Source organism: Rhincodon typus, chromosome 16 (genome assembly GCF_021869965.1).
Source record: "Rhincodon typus isolate 14 chromosome 16, sRhiTyp1.1, whole genome shotgun sequence".
Lineage (NCBI taxonomy): Eukaryota > Metazoa > Chordata > Chondrichthyes > Orectolobiformes > Rhincodontidae > Rhincodon > Rhincodon typus.
The window spans coordinates 35,733,946-35,757,039 of record NC_063347.1 but is presented as its reverse complement, the minus strand read 5'-3'; the positions used below and the strand labels follow the sequence as shown (position 1 = coordinate 35,757,039).

At 42.1% G+C, this 23,094-nt stretch overlaps 1 long non-coding RNA gene across 2 annotated transcripts in view; it reads right to left on the bottom strand.

The window, feature by feature from the left end:
• Positions 1–23,094, bottom strand: part of LOC125485097 — a 79,553-nt gene that overhangs the window by 15,211 nt on the left and 41,248 nt on the right. The window contains exons 2-3 of one of the 2 annotated variants that reach the window (XR_007263859.1): positions 6,563–6,630; positions 2,761–2,821 (exon numbers count right to left, since the gene is read on the bottom strand). This is a non-coding gene — a long non-coding RNA (uncharacterized LOC125485097). The remainder of the gene's footprint in view (positions 1–2,760; positions 2,822–6,562; positions 6,631–23,094) is intronic. The other variant, XR_007263858.1, reaches the window with a different exon arrangement.

Below are 23,094 nucleotides of genomic sequence, written 5' to 3'. Positions count from 1 at the left end.
AAATACAAAGCTAAGATTTATCATTGTATCAAAGTGCTTGCTTCCTGTGTCTTACATGGCAAAAGATGTTGGTTCCAATTCAGTCTTGATGGAGTACTCTGAATGTAATTCATTGCTTAATAATAGTGCTATCTTGTTAAAGCAATGCTCTCACAACAGTCCAGTAAGGTTATGCAACTGTTCTTATATTGTCTTGAGTGTAAAATGTTAACGTAGATGGTATGTGTGTAACAACAGAAAACCAGAGCATTGACACAGCTTATCTCAGAATCCCAGAAGAACAGATAACCAGTATCAGGGTGCAAAAACAGAAAAAAGTCTGGGAACACTCAGCAGGTCAGGCAGCATCTGTGGAAGGAACAAAAGTTAACATTTCAGGTCATATGGCCTTAAGGTCATAAGATCTGAAATATTAATTCCTGTTCCTTTTTCCACAGATGTTGCCTGACCCGCTGAACATTTCCAACCTTTTCTGTTTTTGTTTCAGATTTCCGACATATATCATATTATGCTCCTTATTTGCAGGATCACGGTACAGTTGTTTCACATTCATGGACATCCTACAAGCTCATCTTGTTTATCATGGCTACACACAATATTTTAAACATGCTGTATATCATGACTTGTTTAAACTAATGCACCAGCATGAGCATAAAACAACATAAAATGATAAAATGCAAAATGATTTGGCTCCAAGGATTTCAGCTTTTGCTATTTTATGAAAGGAGAATGCTTTTGTGCACTTTGCAATTTAGTGGATTAATTACATAATTGAACATTTTTTTGCATATACTATTTCTGAAATGGAGTCAGTGGACAGTTTTGAATTATATTGTCTGCTTACTTCACTCCATAGTAAGTTTATCTGCCTGGAAAACTGTTTCTAAACCAAATGGAAACTGGAAAGAAAGTGGATAATGTATTTTTGTTAAATGATATATAATCTTCAGCTCCAAATTAAACACAGTAGAATGTTGTCCAGTTGGGAATTCCTTGACATCCAACAGCTATACTGAATGACTCTTAAATTGGCTAATACTGGGTTTTACTGAGTGTACAAATTATTCTGTTTATTTATGTACGAGAGATAAAGGCTAATTCCAAGGATACTGATTTTGACTGATGGAAGTCAGTCATCATTAGGTCTATTCCAATGTGAGATTTTCAAGATGCTGCAGTGATATGTACTTTAGTAGCTACTGAGTAATAATTCAAAAAAAAATTATGGTGATGGTATTTCAACAGCAATAATAAATGTTTGAAAAAGAAAATGTGAAATGCACTCTTGGGTACTCTTCTAATCTTCGAGTAATATTTGAGAACTACTTCAGCACCAAAAATAGTAAATATTTCTACATTCTAACATCAGTTGCTTTCAATATTTCTCCACTATAATTGTCTAAAGAGTTATTGTATATTAACTAAAGATCACACCACCGTTCTTTTGGGTACTGTATAAATACAGTCATTCAATTTTACCTGCCTGTATATTCACTGCACTTTGCCGGAAATTTAAAGACCCAAGCTTTGGAGAAGCCTCAGGTCAGTTATTCCCTGTAGAATTCCTTGCTCTTGTGGTCATAGTATTTACATGACTAAGCCAAATATGTTTTCTGTCAATGTTAACCCCTGGACGTTGATTAAGGAAGATTCAGCTTCAGCAATGCCACTGAATGTCAAGGGGAGATAGTTAAATTTTTTCTTGTTGGAGATGGTCCTTGCCTAGCACTTAAGTGGCACAAATGTTATTTGTCACCTGTCTGTCAAAGCCTGAAAATCATCTGGGTCATGTTGCAGGTGGCCATAGACTGCTTTAGTAACTGAGGAGTTGCATATGGAAGTAAACAATGTACAATCATCAATGAATTTTGCTTTTTCCAACCTTATGATGGTAAGGTCACTGATGATGTAACTGAAGATGGTTGGGCATAGGGCACTACAAAAGTGGCACTCTGCAGTGATGTCTACAAATTGAGATGATTGATCTCCAGCAACCACACCCATCTCTTTTCTGCTAGGTATGACTGCAACCAGTGGAGAGTTTGCCCCTGTTACCAATTGCCTAGTGAACTTAATGCCACACCTCGTCAATGACTGTCTTGAAATCAAGGATAGTCACTTTCATTTCTCCTATGGAATGTAGCTCTTTGGTCCATTTCTAGATCAAGGCTATAAATGAAACTTGGAACCAAGTGATCCATACTGAACCCAAACAGCATCAGTGAGCAGATTAGTGCTGAGTACAAGCTATTTGATAGCGCTGTCAGTGACATTCTCAATCATCAGCCAAGAATTGGATAATGGCCGATGTGGTAGTAATTTGTTTGTCTGGATTTATCCTGCTTTTCATGGATGGGATACCTGTCATATTTAAGGTAGATATCAATGTTATAGCTGTACAGGTTTCACTTGGCTAGGGGAAACAGTTAGTTCTAAATCACAAAGTCCTCAGTAGCTGGGACATTCTGAAAGCTCATAGATGAGAAGAATTACCTTGGAGAGTTCTGAAAGTGGGGGAAATACAGAGATAGGGAGGTATATGGTAATGGAAGGAGTTGAAAGCAAGGATAAAATTTTTAAAACCAAGACAGTGCTTGACTGTTTGTTACATGAATAGAGCCAATGTAAGTCATCGAGCAGATGGATTTTTGTTTCTTTATTCTTTCTGGCAGGATCAGCATCTGCTATCCATTCCCAACTGCCCTTGAACTGAGTTACCTTGAGCCATTACAAAGAGTAGTTAAGAGTCAACCGCATTACCATGGGTCGTGAATGATGTAAAGGCCAGGCCAGGCCAGGTAAGGGCAGCAGATTTCCTTCCCTAAGGGACATATACATAAACCAGATGTATTTTTACAACAATGAACAATAATTTTATGTTAATTATTAAGACAAGTTTTTAATTCCAGATTTTTATGAATTGAAGATAAATTCCACCAGCTGTCATGGTGGGATGTGAACCCACACCCTAGAACATTGGCCTAAGCCAACTGAAGTAACAGGCCAGTAACACCTTAACTGGTAAGCCCTCACATGATCACATTCTCATCTATTTAATGTTAGCTTGAGAATCCCTTCCAAAGATTTCTCTTCTTATTTCCCCAACGTGACCATGTCCCCTCATCTCAGAGAAAGGAATTCGCTGCAAATTAAGACCACAGGCATGAGTTTTGGATTACTTCATGTTTATAGAAGGATGAATGTGGGAGAACTGCCAAGACTGCATTGGAATGCTTTAATGAAGAAGGAATTAAGGTATGTATAAGGGTAAGCATCGGATGAACTGAGGCAGAAATGCATTGTAGCAATGTTAGTGAGATAGGAATAGTGAGTTAGTGAGGTTGTCATAGTGATGGCACCAAAATGAAGTCAGAAGCTCATCACGGATCAAATGTGATAGTGAGGTTACAACAGACTTATTGAGATTCAAATTGCTGCCGGGGAGAGGGATGGTGTGGGTAGGTAGGGGATAGAGTTTGAATTAGGAACTGATATCAAAAGCTCAGTCTTCCTCACTGTTTAATTGGAGGAAATTTCTGTTTACCCAGTGCTGCACTTTGGATAGAAGTTCTGATAATTTAGCAAAAATGAACAAGTGGTGGTGGTGAGATAGAGCTGGATATGGATATGGATATGCACATGTGAAAACTGATATTGTGTTTTAAGATGATGTTGGCAAGGGGTGATATGTGTATGAAAAATGAGCTGGGCCATCAGTTGTAAGGGATATCGGAGATAATGTTGGGGAAGTAAAAAGAGAAGCCATTGGAAGGGATTATCTGGATAACATTGTAGATAGCTGAGAATATGATCATGTAAGGGCTTGCCAGTTGAAGTCAGATAGCTCAGTTAAATCTTCTATTAATTGGCTCCTTGAATATTTCAATTAATTACCTGACAGATCAACCCGAGTTCCCTGAGAGCCTACAAACTTGACCAGATTAAACTTAGAATCAGGCAAGATCAGATCAGGTTCTTGAGCAAAAGGATAAAAACAGAAGTTGCTGGGAAAAGCTCAGCAGGTGTGGCAGCATCTGTGAAGAAAAAAATCAGAGTTAATGTTTCGGGTCCAGTGACCCTTCCACAGAAATGGTGGTAGCTGGGAAAACATCAGTTTATATGCAGAAAATAGGGGATGGGGGAGGGAGTAAACGATAGGCTAGAGCCCAAAGAGAAAGACGAGCAGTTGGATAGATAAAAGGGTTGATAAAGATTTGGCTAGGAGGGTGAATAGTTGTTAATGGGGGCTGTTAGTGATTAACAATAGGTAGTGTGTAATGGCAGGCTATGTGATAACAAGGCCTGGTGTGTGGGGTGGGGGGTGAGGACATGGAAGAGTTTAGGCCCTAAAATTATCGAACTCGATATTGAGTCCGGAGGGCTGCAGGGTCCCCAAGCAGAAAATAAGGTATTGTTCTTCCAGCTTGCGTTGAGCTTCGCTGCAACACTTCAACAAACCAGAGACCGAGATGTTGGCCAGAGAACAGGATGGTGCGTTAAAGCTGCAGGCAACAGGTAGCTCAGGGTCTTTTTTGTGAGCAGAACGTGGATGTTCTGTGAAGCGGTCACCCAGTCTGTGCTTCATTTCCCCAGTGTGGAGGAGACCACATTGTGAGCGGCGAATGCAGTAGACTAGATTCTGGGAAGTGCAGGTGAAGTGTTGCTTCACCTGGAAGGTATGTTTGGGCCCTTGGATACTGGGGAGGGAGGATCTAAATGGGCAGGTGTTGCATCTTCGCCGGTTGCAGAGAAAGGTGCTGTGGGGCTGTGGGTGAATGTTGGAGGTGAAGGAAAAATGGACCAGCATGTCCCAGAGGGAACGGTCCCTGTGGGTTTAAACCCACTGACTCCCACAGCTACTTGGACTATACGTCCTCACACGCTCCTTCCTGTAAAGACTCCATCCCATTCTCTCAGTTCCTCCGTCTCCGTTGCATATGTTCAGATGAGGCCAACTTCGACAAGGGAGCCTCCGAAATGTCCACCTTCTTCCTCAACCGAGGATTCTCCCAGCACCGTTATCGACAGGGCCCTCAACCGGGTCTGACCCATCTTCCGCACTTCCGCCCTCACCCCTTCTCTTCCTTGCTGCAGCAGCGATAGGGTTCCCCTTATCCTTACCTACAATCCCCCCCAGCATCCACATCTAGAAGATGATCAGACGCCATTTCCACCACCTCCAGCAAGATGCCACCACCAGACACATATTCCCCTCCCCTCCCTTGTTTGCCTTCCGCAGGGACCATTCCCTCCTGGACACCCTGGTCCACACTTCCTTCACCCCCAACACCCACCCACTGCCCTTCGGCACCTTCCCCTGCAACTGGTGAAGGTGCAATACCGGCCCATTTACCTCCTCCCTCCCCAGTATCCAAGGGCCCAAACATACCTTTCAGGTGAAGCAACACTTCACCTGCACTTCCCAGAATCTAGTCTACTGCATTCGCTGCTCACAATGTGATCTCCTCTACACTGGGGAAGCGAAGCATAGACGAGGTGACTGCTTCACAGAGCATCTACGTTTTGCTCGCAAAAAAGACCCTGAACTACCTGCTGCCTGCCACTTTAATGCACCACCCTGTTCCCTGGCCAACATCTCTGTCTCTGGCTTGCTGTAGTGTTCCAGCGTAGCTCAACACAAGCTGGAAGAACAACAGAGATAACAAAGTGTAAAGCTGGATGAACACAGCAGGCCAAGCAGCATCAGAGGAGCAGGAAGGCTGACGTTTCGGGCCTAGACCCTTCAGAAAATTCTCCAGCATCTGCAGTTCCTACTCTCTCTGGAAGAACAACACCTCATTTTCTGCTTGGGCACCCTGCAGCCCTCCGGACTCAATTTCGAGTTCAATAATCTTAGGGCCTAAACGCTCCCATGTCCTAGCCCCCTAACCCACACACCAGGCCTTGTTATCACATAGCCTGCCATTACACACTATTGTTAGTCACTAATAGTCCCCATTAACAACTATTCACCCTCCTAGCCTTATTGTTATCAACTCCTTTGTCTATCCAACTATCTTTCTCTCTCTTTGGGCTCTATCCTATCGTTTACTCCCTACCCCACCCTCCTCCCTATTTTCTGCACATAAACCAATGCTTTCCCAGCTACCATCAGTTCTAAGGAAGGATCACCGGACCCAAAAAGTTAATTTTGATTTTTTCTTCACAGATGCTGCCAGACCTGCTGAGCTTTTCCAGGAACTTCTGTTTTTGTTCCTGATTTACAGCATCCGCAGTTCATTCGGTTTGCCAAGCAAAGGGCATTTTCTGGGGCTGTAACCCCTGTCTGCATCGGAACCTGTATCCCCTCGGCAGTTATCATTTGGCCCTTGGTGTGAAATAACATGGCAGATCAATCCATAACAAAGCATAAGGTTCATATTGCACCAACTGCCCAGATTTACTCAGTTAAAAACTTATGAGCTCATGATTACAGTGGATTGTGTTACACTACATGTTTACAATGCGAACAAAAGTGCCCATCCTCCACCTTGGCTGAGGCAGTGCATTGTGAGGGGGAGGAGCGCAAAACTGTAGGGGTCAAGAGACTAAAAAAACTTACATAAAGTGGCCATAAAGTGGAACAGTCTCAGAAATGTCACTTCAGGAAGCTTATTTTTTTAGATCAACCTGAAAACAAAATAAAGGTAATAGCTAACATGAAAATTAATGCAATTTACTTATCATCATCAGACAGTGAAAAAATCCAGGATAACAAACTCTTCATTAAAACAAAGGGAAAATTGATCAGATGTTCCACCCTATATTACAATAAATTAATGAACAACAAAAGAAAGAGATGCTTTTTAATTCAAGGACTTTCTGTTAAAAGATTAAAATATCACTACAGATTGTGAAAGGAGTGTGTCACTACTCTTTTTCTTTACAATTATTGCAATGTTTTAATGTCATAAATTGTCCATATTAGCAGTGTCAATGCCTGTTCAGAAAAATAATTTAAATCAGTAGAATTTAGAATTTCCTAAATCGGTTACAATCCACAGTACTATGCTTTTCAGTTATGTGGAGGTAATGGCTATATTTCACTTACACAATGGTTTCCAATATCAAGCCAAACCCAGACTTTTAGTAGCAATTTAAATACCTTTAACAACTTGTTATTTGCTCTGATGTTTATGGCTGAGTAAGAAGATACTGCAGTTCTTGTTAAGGTACAGCAGTCAGAAAAAGACAGCCTTGCTCTCAGTTAATGCTTGATGTGTTTGCTTTAAATACTTAAGTTACTGCTTCACCAAGGTCAGCCTAACATATGTGGTTTGGCTTTTAGCCTGATTCGGTGAACTGGGCAAGGAGGAAAATGTAATCCCCTGCCTTGCTTCTGGTTAACCATGTGCAGATAGAGATCTATGCGAGGTAATGAAAATTATGGTGTGTTTGTTTTGACTAGTAGGAAATTCAGATTATAAACAGCATGTAACTCCCCCTCCCATTCCTCAGACGACATGTCCATCCTGGGCCTCCTGCAGTGCCACAACGATGCCACCCGAAGGTTGCAGGAACAGCAACTCATATTCCGCTTGGGAACCCTGCAGCCCAATGGTATCAATGTGGATTTCACAAGTTTCAAAATCTCCCCTCCCCCCACCGCATCCCAAAACCAGTCCAACTCGTCCCTGCCTCCCTAACCTGTTCTTCCTCCCACCTATCCCCTCCTCCCACTCAAGCCGCACCTCCATCTCCTACCGACCAACCTCATCCCGCCCCCTTGACCTGTCCGTCCTCCCTGGACTGACCTATCCCCTTCCTAACTCCCTACCTACACTCACCTTTCCTGGCCCCATCCCCGCCTCTTCGACCTGTTTGTTTCCTCTCCACCTATCCTCTCCTCTATCCCTCTTCTATCCGCCTCCCACTCTCTCCCTATTTATTTCAAAACCCCCTTCCCCTCCCCCTTTTCTGATGAAGGGTCTAGGCCCGAAACGTCAGCCTCTCTGCTCCTATGATGCTGCTTGGCCTGCTGTGTTCATCCAGCCCTGCACCTTGTTGTCTCGGATTCTCCAGCATCTGCAGTTCCTACTATATCTGTAATACAAATACCTTGATTTATGAACATCACTGCTTATTTATGCACATCAATATATTGTTGTTTTTTTCAGTTGGTGAGCTGGTAAAAAAAATGATTTCCTTCCACATTTCTCAGCCAAATCTTTCATCTGGCAAAGCACATGCAATGTACAATGTTGCCAGAAGTTTTGTTCGATCTCAGCATCATTCACATTTCTGGACTGGATTTTTGGCAGAAGAAGAAACAAATGCTCTGTAATAAGGACTTTTCTTTTGGGAAAAAAAAGTAGGCCTGGATTATCTTTAGATCCTACAATATATTCCTTATATTAGTGCAAATAAAGGCCAAATACTGCAAATGCTGGAAATCAGAAAGAAGCACAGAGAATGGTAGAGAAACTCAGCAGATCTGGCAGCATCTGTAGAGAGAGAAATCAGGGTTAACGTTTCAAGTTGGGTAAGATTCTCCTTCAGAAATGTATATATTTTTTGCCTATATACATAAATGCATATACTTTTTGCCCATAAAGGTCAATGTTTCTGCAAATAGTGGATACTGGGACAGTGTGCATGGAGATACAAGAGGCATAGTGGTATTGGAAGGGGTATTGAAAACCATGGGGGATGGAGGGAGCAAGGGGTATATGAGGGGACAAAATGGGGACACTTGAGAATATGAGGCTCATGGAGGCAACATAAAGCTGGCTAAGGGATGAAGACTAGAAGGCCAAACAAGCCTGAATTGAGCAAGGCCAGTGTCTCAGCAGACACAGACATCCCTTCTAACCTACCAGCTGTGCTATCTGACCACTACCATTCCCAACACAGTCCACACCCAACACCTGGAGACCAAAATGCTAGTTCAGTGGACTGACCTTAGAAGTCAGAACCATGATGTCAGGAAATGGTCTGAGTCACAGTTTCCAATGAATGGATTGAAAATTTGGCTTGTTTTTCAATATCTTATATTTGACTGTGATAAAGTAAATTATTGTCTTTGGTCTCCATCACAAACTTAATTCTCCAGGCACCAAATCTTCTCCCTGGTACTGACTCAGTCTGAACCAGATAACTGTCAACTTGTCATATTTCAAGCTACGATGAACATTTGATGACATCCATGCCTCACTTCAGTTCAATTGCTGTTAAAACCTTCACCTGTATTTATGTTACATTCAGACTTGTCAAGCTGAATCTTATTTTTTTTTGGTTACGAGGCCGAGTGAGATTTCCAAATCATGAAGCTGCATCTTCAGCAGTCTCATTTATCGTCTGCTCTACCGTGGCCCTGGTCACAGGCTGTGCATCACCTTGGAGATGATACTGTGCCAACTGAGTGACTAATACATTACAACAAAAAGGGAGTGTCTGCTCCACATCAACTATCATCCCAGTCCAGACTCACATCAATCATTATACTTTTCATTGCATTCAGTAGAATCTATTTGCATAATTGCACGATTATTCGCCAATCCTAAAGCATCGTTAGAAATTTCACAAATGATTACATACTTTTGGCCAGCATTTTGCCTCCTCTTAAATCATTGCCACTAAGTTCTGCATCATTGTAATGCCAATGTTAAATGTGCAAGCACCAATGACATGGTGCAATTTATCTTTGACCAACATTTGAACCTTAAGTACATTCACTCTGCATGCATTGCAAATGGGTGAAGAAATTATAGCAATGAAATGTAGCTGCAGTTTGCAAATGCCTGTTTCATATATTTACCCCTTCAATGCCTTAACGCCCAGCAGATACAGATCCTTTACTTTGGCTCATCAAACTGACACTGACTCCTCGCATCTGTGGTATTGTCCCAGCCTTTTGCCAGTTATGTTTCATATGTAGGGAATGGCAAATGATGGCAGGGAACACAACTCGCAATACATACCATCAGCATCAAGTTCCTCCTGGTCACCAGATATCCTTCCAAAGGCTCCATATACCCTTTTACCTCACACAAACTCGAGAGCCCATTCCCATGCAGAGATTTACCACATTGAACTTTACTTCCAACAATTCACCCTGTCCCTGAACGTAGATATAAAACCTTATTGGTGCCACCTTGCTCTTGTACACTCCATCTGTGGTGCCACAGTGGTGGTGTCTGCCAATAATCTCTCCTCCCTTAACCTACAAAGCCCTCTGATGCTATACTGCCTACCCCTCACGCACCTCAAGATTCCCTTTGTCAGCATCATTGTCTCCTCCACTTCACAAGTCCCTTTTGATTTGATATGTCAGTACTAGGGAGAAGATTTGATGCCTGGAGAATTGGGTTTGTGATGAAAGCCAAAGACAATAATTTACTTTGTCACAGTCAAATGTAAGTACATTGAAAATTTTTGTTTTGCGTGCAATACAGGCAGGTCATAACATACAAAGATCATAGGGTGATTGAACAGAGCAAGAAACGTAAAGTTACGGCTCCAAAGAAGGTGCACAAAAAGTAAGCTTCAATGTTAGATTTGAAATTTGAGAGGTCCATTCACAAGTCTAATAACAGTGGGGAAGAAGCTGTTCTTGAACTTGTTAGTATGTGTGTTTAAGCTTTTGTATCTTCTGCCTAATGGAAGAGGTTGAAAGAGATTATAACCAGGGGGGAGGGGGTCTTTGATGATGTTGGCTGCCTTTCCACGGTAAAGAGAAGTGGAAATGGAGTCAATGGCTGGAAGGTTGGCTTGTGTGATGGACTGGGCTGTGTTCACAACTTTCTGCAGTTTCTTACAGTCCTGGACAGAGCAGTTGCCATATTAAGCCATGATGCATCCAGATAGAATGCTTTCTAAAGTGCATGTGTGAATGTTGGCGTGGGTCCTTACGGAAAAGCTGAATTTCCTTAGCCCTGCATCACCCCCCTGGACTTGATGCACCCATTCCTTTCAACAGCGATTCCCCCACTGCCCCACCTCTAATGAACTTTGATAAACATCCTCCAGGCATGACTGACCAGGCCCGTGATCATCATCTTTACAGCTCCTTGACTGATGATACGCGATTCCCCTGACTGCTGGCCTTTTAATATTTACACATTAGATTAATCATAATCAAATTCATATCACAATATACGATGCTTAAATGGATCCAGTTATTTTGTGGTAGGTTGAAATTTTGGTTAGGGCACCTGGGGCACAAGCTCTGTTAAACTTGCACATTAATCTGGGATTTACAGTCGAATGATGACCATGAAGCCATGACTGATTGTTGGAAAAACCCAGCCGGTTCATCAATGTCCTTTAGGGAAAGAAATTTGCCATCCTTACCCGACTGGCCTACACGTGACTTCAGACCTACAGCAATGTGGATGAGTCTCAGCTGGGCAATTATTAATGAGCAATAAATACTGGCCTGGCCCATAACATCCACGTCCCATGAATAATTTAAAAAAAACTATCCCTGCTTATACCAAAGGGTACAGACCTGGCATAATAGTTTCTCAGACAAATAATTGATAAGAAGACTTTAATTATCCAGAAAATTAGTGAGCAAACTGTATCGCATTATGCAGGATGACCTGCACTTAACTGATAGAACTCTCACAGTATGACTTGTTGCAGGGAGCATGGGGTATAGAGGAAGGTCACTGCAGCCTGAATGTTTTTCTTACAATTATTTCATGGCTGGTACAGGGTCTGAATCTCCATATGTACAGTTTCTCTGTCATTATAAAAATGAATCAGGAAACCCAAATATAGAAGTCCCACCCAAGGTGAGTTGGGGGTATTGGAAATGCTCATAGGTTTAGCAAAGAAGTGTTTCACAGAGGTAAGTGCATGTAAATGTGACCTGATCTACACTTGTGGGATGTCCAAAACATAACTTCTGCACTTCAGGCCTGGTAGAAGAAGGTCAAAAATAATCAAATCCTTTCATGGGATCAGTTATTCTTTCGGAGAGGTAAGATACCTTTTGGACATGGTCCCAGCAAACTTTTAAGGGTGATCCAGTGCTCTTTAGGAGAGTTAAAAGGCCATTTGGAAGAGATAGAATGCTCTTTGAGGCAGGTAAGGCATATTTGGGATTGTTAAAAGCAGATATTAATGTGTGTAAAAGGACTGAGTAAACTTAAAAGAACCATGAATACATTGGGAGATGTCAAGAGAGGTGTGAAAAGGAGCTGTCAACAGATGCTGTCAAATGGAGCTGTTAAGATGTTCTATTCATTTAGATATTTTGCCCTTCAAGTATTTGTAAAAACAAATTGGAGTGTTTAAAAAAACCACTATTTCAGTCTCCCTGTTGACATAGCCTGAGAGTTATCATTTCGTGATTAGTGCAGTATGACTCATTTAGCAATGTATCATTGTCACAGCAGGGTGCCTGCTACTTTATAGTTTAACAGCTCTAAGTGGTTAAAAACCTTTTGAAGCGGGCCCAGGATTTCCAATGCTTGTTTTTATAAAGGATTAAAAGAGGTTAAACATCGTGAAAGGATATTTTTAATCAATGAGAGACTTTTTCGCATGATGAATTCCTCAATAGATTTCAAAAAGAATTTTGTTTAATCTCAGCATTGGTCCATAGTCCGACAACGATGGCTATTGGTTGAATTAGCATCGGAGGTTAAAAGTCAAAGGGTGGTGGGGATGGGTTAGAATGAGTTGGGAATAAATTGTAGGAGGTGCTATTAAGAGCCATGGGTGGTGGATGTTGGGCACAGATTGGCATTAAGGGTGTGAGATAGAATCATAGAATCCCTACAGTGAACAAAGAGGCCATACAGCCCATCACCAAAGAGCATCCCACCCAGTCCCCTACCCTATCTCTGTAATCTGCATTTACCATGGCTAATCCACTGAGCCTACATATCCCTGGATATTACGGACAATTTAGCATGGTCAATCCACCTAACCTGCACCTGCACTGAGTTTAGGTGAGGAGGTAGGGAGGGGATAGGTCAGTCCAGGGAGGACGGACAGGTCAAGGAGGCGGGATGAGGTTGGTAGGTAGGAGATGGGGTGGGGGAGGAGTGGAGAGGTGGGAGGAAGGACAGGTTAGGGAGGCGGGGACGAGCTGGGCTGGTTTTGGGATGCAGTCGGGGGCGGGGAGATTTTAAAACTTGTGAAGTCCACATTGATACCCTTGGGCTGCAGGGTTCCCAAGCGGAATATGAGATGCTGTTCCTGCAACCTTCGGGTGGCATCATTGTGGCACTGCAGGAGGCCCAGGATGGACATGTCATCTGAGGAGTGGGAGGGGGAGTTGAAATGGTTCTCGTCAGGGAGGTGCAAGTTTGTCGCGAATCGAATGTAGGTGTTCCACAAAGCAGTCCCCAAGCCACCGCTTGGTTTCCCCGATGTAGAGGAGGCCACAACGGGAACAGCTGATACAGTATACCACATTAACAGATGTGCAGGTGAACATCTGTTTGATGTGGAAGGTCTTCTTGGGGACTGGGATGGGGGTGAGGGGGGAGGTGTAGGGACAGGTGTAGCACTTCCTGCGGTCGCAGGGAAAAGTGCCGGGGGTGGTGGGGCAGGTGGGGAGTGTGGAGCGGACAAGACAGTCACGGAGAGAGTAGTCCCTCCGGAAAGCAGATAAGGGTGGGGAGGGAAAATTGTCTTTGGTACTGGGGTCAGATTGCAGATGGCGGAAGTGTCGGAGGATGATGCGTTGGATCCAGAGGTTGGTGGAGTTGTACGTGAGGATGAGGGGGATTCTGTTTTGGTTGTTATTGCGGGGAGAGGGTGTGAGGGATGAGTTGCAGGAGATGCAAGAGACACGGTCGAGGGTGATTTCAACCACTGTGGAGGGGAAGTTGCGGTCCTTGGAAAACGAGGAGATCTGGGATGTCCGGGAGTGGAATGCCTCATCCTGGGAGCAGATGTGGTGGAGGCAGAGGAATTGGGAATAGGGAATGGCATTTTTGCAGGAAGGTGGGTGGGAGGAGGTGTATTCTAGGTAGCTGTGGGAGTTCGTGGGCTTGAAATGGATATCGGTTTCCAGGTGGTTGCCAGAGATGGAAACAGAGAGGTCCAGGAAGGAGAGAGAGGTATCGGAGATGGTCCAGCTGAACTTAAGGTTGGGGTGGAAGGAGTTAGTGAAGTGGATGAACTGTTCGAGCTCCTCGTGGGAGTACAAGGCAGCGCCGATACAGTCATTAATGTAACGGAGGAAGAGGTGGGGGATAGGGCCAGCGTAGCTTCGGAAGAGGGATTGTTCCACAATTCCTACAAAGAGGCAGGCATAGCTTGGGCCCATGCGGGTACCCATGGCCATGCCCTTTGTCTGCAGAAGTGGGGAGGAATCGAAGGAGAAGTTGTTAAGGGTGAGGCCAAGTTCAGCTAAGCGGATGAGGGTGTCAGTGGAGGGGGACTGGTCGGGCCTGTGGGACAGGAAGAAGCGGAGGGCCTTTAGGCCATCTGCATGAGGAATGCATGTGTATAGGGACTGGATGTCCATGGTAAAGGAAGTGTTGGGGACCAGGGAATCGGAAGTTTTGGAGGAGGTGGAGGGTGTGGGTGGTGTCACGGACGTAGGTGGGGAGTTCCTGGACCAAGGAGGAGAAAATGGAGTCAAGGTAAGTGGAGATAAGTTCGGTGGGTCAGGAGCAGGCGAAGATAATGGGTCAACCCGGGCAGTCAGGTTTGTGGATTTTGGGAAAGAGATAGAAATGGCAGTGCAGGGTTGGGGAACGATGAGGTTGGAGGCTGTGGGTGGGAGGTCACCTGAAGTGATGAGATTGTGGATGGTTTGGGAGATAATGTTTTGGTGATCGGGGTTGGGGTCATGATCAAGGGGGCGGTAGGAGGAGGTGTCAGAGAGCTGGCATCTGGCCTCTGGCCTCGGCAATGTAGAGGTCAGTGCGCCATACTGCAACTGCACCTCCCTTGTCCGCGGGTTTTATGGTGAGGTTGGAGCGGAGGGCTGCACATTCTGCGGGGGAGAGGTTGGAGTGGGTGAGAGGGGTGGAGACGTTGAGGCGATTGATGTCTCAACGGCAGTTGGAGATGAAGAGGTCGAGGGAGGGTAGGAGGCCTTGGGGTGGTGTCCAGGAGGAGGGGGTGTGTTGGAGGCGGGAGAATGGGTCAGTAGGGGGAGGGTTAGGCTCACATTTAAAGAAGTAAGTGTGGAGGCGGAGGCGGCAGAAAAACTGTTCAACGTCCAAGCGTGAGCAGTATTCATTGATGTTCGGGTGAAAGGGGATAAAGGTGAGCCCTTTACCGAGGACTGACCATTCGTCCTCAGTGAGGGGGAGGTCTGGGGGGATAGCGAAGACCCGTCAGGGCTGGGTGCTACTGTCTCCTCTGGAGCTGCTGGCTTTTAAGAAAACCATTTAGCTTCTGAGACACCATTTTATATATTTAATTACAAGCACCTCTACATAGAAAACAAGCTATTTTAGTTGGCCTATATTTAAATACAGTCTTGAATGCTAACATTGCATGTACAGTCTATTTGAATAAAAACAACTATTTGATAAGATACAAATAAAAAGTAGTAATAATACTACAGTGGATAAGTAAATTGTGTGGAAGTTTTCATCCAAGAAGCATTATTTCTGAAAGCTCCATATTTCATCCAGTTTTAGATGGGGAACTAACAAAATCACCAGGATTCCTCTTCGAAAGATAAAAGATATGAAATGAGAAGAAACTTGTTTTGTCTGTTGATATTTTATAGTGACTGTTTATGAAGAAGTATTACCAAGATGTGAATCTCAGCTGTCATTGTTGAATACAAGCACATGGGAAATTGAATGAAACTTAGGAGATAAGTAGAAAATATGAACCAAAGTTTTTCTTTGAAAAGTAATATTTTAAAACATCCTTCAAATTCTAAAAAGAAAGTAACTGTGACCATTGTTACCATAATTTGTGGTGGGAGCAGCAGGTCAGTTGTTGCAAGTAGGTTGTGAATAATTTCAAGTGTGTTCCTAGTGTGAAAAAGGAATAATGGGACAAATTCTGATCACATCATTACTGCCATGGGAATAGCAGGTAAAAAGCATGAGGTGGCATAGGTTGGCAAATATAGGTCATGATGAGTGTGTCATAGGTGAGCAAGTTTCATTGTCAACTGGAGGACTTCTTATTGTTTTATTTTTTTTTCTTACCTTGGACATGGTATTGGCGCACTGAGTCAAGCCTTCCACAGCTTGTTTCAGTAACATCATAAAATCTAACAGCTACGAATGAAAATTCCCAATTTCCAAGACACATTCTCTTGGATTGGATTCACAGATCCAGAAAATGCTCAGATGTTGTGGAGTGAAAATGCAGGTCTATCAGTCAATCGGTATTTCATGCTTGCATTATACAAATGACTTATGTCACATATATGCCAGATGAGGCATATATGTGACATAAATCCTCCCTGAAATATTTTGGAAAGCCACTTTACTGGTAACCTGGAATATCTTGGTAAAGTATCTTGGTTAAAGCTTTTGAGGGTGAGTGAAAATAGTGTGGAAGCACAATTAAATCTTCTTTTCTGATTTGTGGATTAATGTGGAAAGTGAGGAAGGATAGTATTGAAACCACTTTGGCAAAAGGAAAGACCTGCACATGTTTATGCACCGGAAACCTAACTCTGAACAGAAGCCTAACCTTGACACCCGTGGCGAGTTCATTGCATTACTTTCTGAAATACTGCTAAGTTCTGGAGAGAATGTTGCTGTATTCACAAGGAAAATGATTCAGTTTTTGCAAACACATATACAGCTAATACATACGGCAGCCTGTTTTGAGAAGAATCCTTATGTATAAATTAGGAAAAATACTTTTGAAGCTTTAGTTTAAAACTCCAACGAGTCAAGTTATTCATACAACAGATTTAATATTCGAGGCATGAAGGACAGGTTAAGAAATCAACAATGTACTAGTTCCACCAGCAGAATAATATTTACTAATCATTAGCAACAGATGTATTTTAGTTCTACACAAATATTTAGAAGTTATTATATAACAGCTTACAGTGTGAAACTTGCCAAATACAGATCATACCACAGCTGTTCTAATCCAGCCTGTTACATGAAACAAGAGCAGACTTTGGTTACCTTTAGCAGGCCCAATGGTATTTGGCCTGGAGGCCAGGTCATTGAACCTGCAGTCATTAGGGTTAATGTTACCATAATATCAGACTGTTTATTCAATTAGTGTTTAGATTACTGACCATCAGGAAGTCATATTTATAGGAACTCAGATGACATTAGGTCCCACAGTCCCACTCCCCTTTATAAGCTCAATTTTCTTGTCCATATTCCTGGTAATTCAGATGTAGGACATCAGTCCTTCAGAAGCTTTTAAAGGTGTGTCTCTTTCAACAAGAATCAATAAATTTTACCTGGGGTGTATCGGAGTCTGCTGTCATGTTTTAGTGTTCTGATTTAACTGGACTGACAGTCTGGCTGATTTTTAAACAAAACCTTCTTCTGAATGCAGAAAAAGAAACTGATTTGTTCAGTGCTCTCTCCTTCATGTGTTTCACAGGCATTGTAAGTGGAGTTAGAAGATTTTGTTATTTCAGCTGTTCCATTATGAATGCTTGGCTGGGTTTTGAATGCTACAGTCAGCAGGTAATCTTATTGATCACTGAATTATTGAAACTGTTACAAGCCTAATAGTAACAGAATATAATTTTGATATGGTTTATTGTTTGTTTAGAAAATTAATGGACACTTAAAAGATTACAACTTTTTTTTCTCCTTGGGTGTTTTGGTTCAGTATCAATGAGAGTGAAATAAAAGCAAATTTTTATGGATGCTGGAAATCTGGAATAGAAACTGTAAGTCATAGAGAACCTCAGCAGGAATACAACAATGATAGTGACCTTGATTCCAGGATTTTCTAAGATTATTAGATTTTTTAAAAAAGTGTTTCCAATAATTTTAAAATAATTCCCATTGCCAGTACATGGCGCCTGAGGACTGTATATACTGCACACTGGGCAAAGTGACTGTAAAGGATGCAAAGAGATAGCATGGGGAAATGTGATGTGGCATCAGAAAATCTAAGATGGCTTGGGGAGCAAGGGGAAACTGAGAGGTGATCTGGGCTATGGTTGCAGTGTAAGGGGTTACATTTAAGGGGCCTTAAAATGATGTTGGGAGCTCATAGAATCCCTAAAGTGTGGAAGCAGCTCATTTAGCCATTGAATCCGCACTGACCCTCTGCAGAGCATCCCACCCAGAACCAAACCCGCCCTTTCCCTGTAACCCTGAATCTCCTATGACTAACACATCTAGCCTGCACATCCCTGGACACTATGGGCAATTTAGCATGGCCAATCCACGCAACCTGCATTTCTTTGGACTATGGGAGGAAGCACCAGGAGGAAACTCATGTAGACACGGGGAGAATGTGCAAACTCCACATGGACAGTCACCTCTGAGTGGAACCGAACCCAGGTGCCTGGTGCTGTGAGGCAGCAGTGCTAACCACTGAGCCACCATGCTGCCATTCCCCACCCTGTCCATAGCAGCTAAGCTGCTTTGTTAGGTTGCAAATACTAAATGCAATAGGGCGTCAGGTGGGCCTTCTAGCCAGTCTGCCCCTGCCCACATCCCTCGTGTATTCCATCACGACTCCCAAAATGCACTACAGTCTTGACCCTAATGTTCTTCGTAAGGTCAGAGACCAGACATTTTCTGAGCTACACTCCGGCGCTCATCGTCCTGAACCCAGGTGAAAATATGACTCCTTGTGTGTACATAAATAATAGGGCTGTTATGCTTCTCTGTAAAACAGTTAAGTATTGCATAAAAACAATAAGAATAGTTGAACTTCTGCATCCAAGTTCACCCTGTGTTCAGATTTCAAGTTTATTTGCGAGACTTTCTTCAGAACGTAATCTCCCACCCCCTGGACTTCACAATATAACAGCAGCCAGCAAAAAACCAAATTCTTAAACATGAAGGTTTTAAATGTTCCTACTTCTTACATTTTTAATTTTAGTTGTTTTACTGACATTTTACTATCATAGCAAAAGTCATTAGCATTCAGGAGTGCCCCAGTGCTCTGACTTCCCATGATGTTGACAGCAATGTCATGCCAAATCCATGATTTTGGTAGGTCCTGCTTTAAGCCTGAAATTGTTTGATAAATGAGCATCTAGATGAGGAAGAAGTGCTTGACAAATATTAGCTCAAAACTGTACACATCAGGAAAGATCAGCAATTTTATTTTACTGGAGACAGTTACGTTGAACATTTGAATGTTAATACTTCTCGGGTCAATTAATTTATTCTAATGATTACATCCTTGGCTTGAGAGCTTTGTTTATTCATTCAGGTTATAAGAATGTGAATTCAGGGGCTGACTGTACGTAGATCTGCTTTATATATTTGCACAAGTTCGTCAGTATATGCTAGTAAAATACCTTAAATGGTAATACAATCCTGAAAGTCATTTGTTTTAGACTGTAAGACTCAGAACAACATTATTAATGTATAAAATATCTTTCAATGCTTTCTACCATTCCAATTCATCTGTTTGCTTATATTTACAGTTTTCTAAAATTAGTGGTCGGAGGGAAACATCTCCAGAAATCATTACAAAATACGTACAAAAACCATCATTTGTTGGGCAGCAAAATCTTGACAGATTTATAAAAGTCTAGTTTCAAGGTTTTTTCAGAGTCACTTGATTTGGATAAATCTGGACCTGCAAATAAATAGCTTTCAATATTAAAATTCATTAATGTACACAAATTAATTGAAGTGATTCACTTGTATAGCATTGACTATAAATTGATTTTATAAAATAGTTGCAAAGTTGCTTTAAAAATTATACTTCATTATCATACCTTTGCAATAACCACGTGTCATTTTCTTATCCTGCAGTTCACATAAGGAAAGTGGCTTGGCGGAAGTGTTCTAAAGGAATTACTGAAGCAGAAAATGTGAAGGAGCTGACTTGCTTAAGATACGATCATTGATGCTGTCATTTTAACTGTAAGCTGTTCGTTCATTTCCATCATATTATCAAGCTCAATAGTGGTTTCAAATCAGCTACAATTTAATTACATACATTATAAAATCCTACAGGAACAGACAGCAAAAAAAGACATCTGTCATAAATGTTAAATGCACTTACAATCATTTGTGACCAAATCATTTTGAAAGGACCTAACTTCTGGTGAAATCACACTGTAAATTGTTTCAATTGAAAGTCCTTTGTAAAAAGATCTCTATAATATATTCTTCCTAGCAGTTGGATTAATAATAAAAATGACTTTAAAAAATGGCAAATGCAACTTTCCGGTACCTTTGCTAGCACTTTTGAAAGAATTGGCTTGATAGTTTTCTATTATTTTCTGAGTGACCTGCTGTAGTTCCTTTAAGAACACTGCTTCAGTCACTTCGTGTTGAGTTCTGTTAGTCAGCATCTTCACTATCACTGGCGGTCCCTCGCAGATGAGGATGAGTCTGTTCGACCCTTAGGATGAGTGCGTAGGTTTTGTACAGACTGATGCAGCATCCACAGGCTCTGTTACACTTGGGGTATACATGATCACGAGAAGGGGTGGGTGAGGCGTTGATGTGGCAGTGTGCTCCTTATGCTGTTTTCGCCTGGCTTCCACTTTTTCCTGACAGCAAGTCTGAAAGTATTCAACACCTTCCCAGATGCTCCTCCTCCACTTTGGATGGTCTCAGGCCTGTGATTCCCAGGTGTCTGTGGGAATGCTGCACTTTGCCAGTGAGGCCTTGAGGGTATCATGGAAGTGCATCCTCTGTCCACCTAGGGTTTGCCTGCTGTTTCGAAGCTGGGAGTAGAACACCTGGTAGCGGAGTCTCGTGTTGGTCATGTGGACAGCATGCCCAGCCCATCCCAGCCAATCAAGGGTGGTCAGTGCCTCGATGCTGGGGATACTGGCCTGGTCAAGATCTCTGGTGTTGGTGCATCTTTCTTCCCAGGGGATTCCTGGTAGTTCTGCTCCAATGCATTGAGGTGTCTGCTGTGGTCAGTCCATGTCTCTGAACCATACAGCAAGCTGGGAGTACTCTGTTAGATTATATGTTTCATCTAGTTGAAGACTACTATTGAATTGGAATTCTAAAGGAAATGCAAGGCACAAATTTGCAATTACTTAGGTGGGTTCACAACTGGTTTCCAGCTTGCTTAAAATTCTTGGTGGAATCAACATAGTAAGTGGAAAACTACAGTTGCTAGCTCGTTGTTTCTTCATTCCTTCTGAAAACCAGGTGAAATTCAGCCACCACCACCCCCTCCCCCACTGATACCTTCTTCTGTTTCTAAGCATTCCCACTGCCCACAATGTTTTATTTCTTCATTTACTGACTATTCTTGGTGTTGTGTAGAAGCCACATCGTTGGATTTCAGCATTCTTGTGGAGTGCCATCAGACTCAAATCCAATACTTTTCACCCATGCCCACAATGTAAGCAGAGTGACTGGATATCAATGACAATTTATTTTACATTCCTAGCCTAAGGACATGGAGTCAGATGTCTAACCTACTACAACCTGCGCTGAAATTAGCCAGTACAATGCAGGCCAGAAACCAACACTTACTGTTCTATAGTGGCACAGTGCCCCTGAAGGTGATGAATTTGATTACCGGGCCATATAGCAAGTCACTGGGGGAGCTCTCAGGATATTTTATTTCCACCAACCTAAATTGTTTTGCATGGCAATAATGAGTCATTAGGGCCAGTAAATTTACCAAGATTTTCTATATATTTCACAACCCAAAAACTTCAAATATGTTAATTATTTAGCCAGCAGTGTTCTTGTAGCGTAGCTCCTAAATGGTAGCTGAGTTTTGGATTGCATGATACTAATTGACATGCCTCCAAAATGCCCCACAACTGGAATGTGAGGACGATAACCAATAACAACTTCTTTCTTAAATGTGGAGTTGTGGCCAACCTCGACCAGTCTTATCTTCATCTCAGTTCTTAAGTTGGGAATTAAGCCAGAAATTCAGCCACCTCATTCCCAATGACCCTATTCCACTCCTTCACTATGAGAGCCAGGGAAAAGTCATTTGACTAATATCACCATCTCAAAAGTACACTTGAATAAGCAGCATTCAACATTCTGAGCACAGACTCGCCAAGAAACTTTAAAAGAATCATTGTTGTTAGATAATGCATATGGCTTTTTAAAGACAATGCAAATGCAAATCTCTCCAGTCTAGTCAATTGATAATGCTCACCAGCTTCTGATGACATCCTATACTAGTCAATTATCTGATGTAATTTCTAAAGCTGGACAAATGCAGGCAGAATTCATATCTTCTCTCTCGAAGTACAAAGCACCTCTAAGAAACTTAGTTCCAGTTCACTGCAGATATGCAATGTTCAGCACCAAAAAAAGAAGCATTCACTCACTAAATGTTTACTGGAAAGAATTTACAAATACTAATAACGGATACAAGTATGTTCCAGAAAGCCGGTTTACATTCTAACGCATATTAATTCCTTCTGATTGATCCTATTCAAAAGTCAGTAATCATGTCAAAAATTATAACGTAGTAAAATTTGAACCAGTGACTACAGTATGCTTTTGCTTTTAATTAACATTATACCATCCACTTAACTGTTGGAAGTAATTTAAGAATTGTCTCTAAAGTCTTAATCTTACTTCAGACCCGTAATGTATATGTTGGTTTTGATACTTGCTGTCTTTCCTGTCTAGGCTACAGTGGGTGTTAGTCCCTAGAATAGTAAGGTGAGCACATTTTTTTCTGCATTGTTGGAAAGATTTTTATAGTAAATGTCTGTTGATAAAAATGTCAAATTCATTCTTTTGTGAACTCTCAATGAAACAGAGAACTACATGTTTTCTTGGAACAACCACAGCTGTGTTTCTTATTTATTTATGTACAGACATATTTTTGGTTATGAACATATATCATCTCATGTTTTCTAACTCGTTGTTTTTGATTTTCATTATCACATCGATAATGTTGCACAAAATCTATCAAATCTCCAACCTTCCTCCAATTGTTTTCTGCAAAGCCGTACACCTGAGAGATAGTAGGAACTGCAGATGCTGGAGAATCTGAGATAACAAGGTGTAGAGCTGGATGAACACAGCAGGCCAAGCAGCATCAGAGGAGCAGGAAGGCTGACGTTTCGGGCCCGAAACGTCAGCCTTC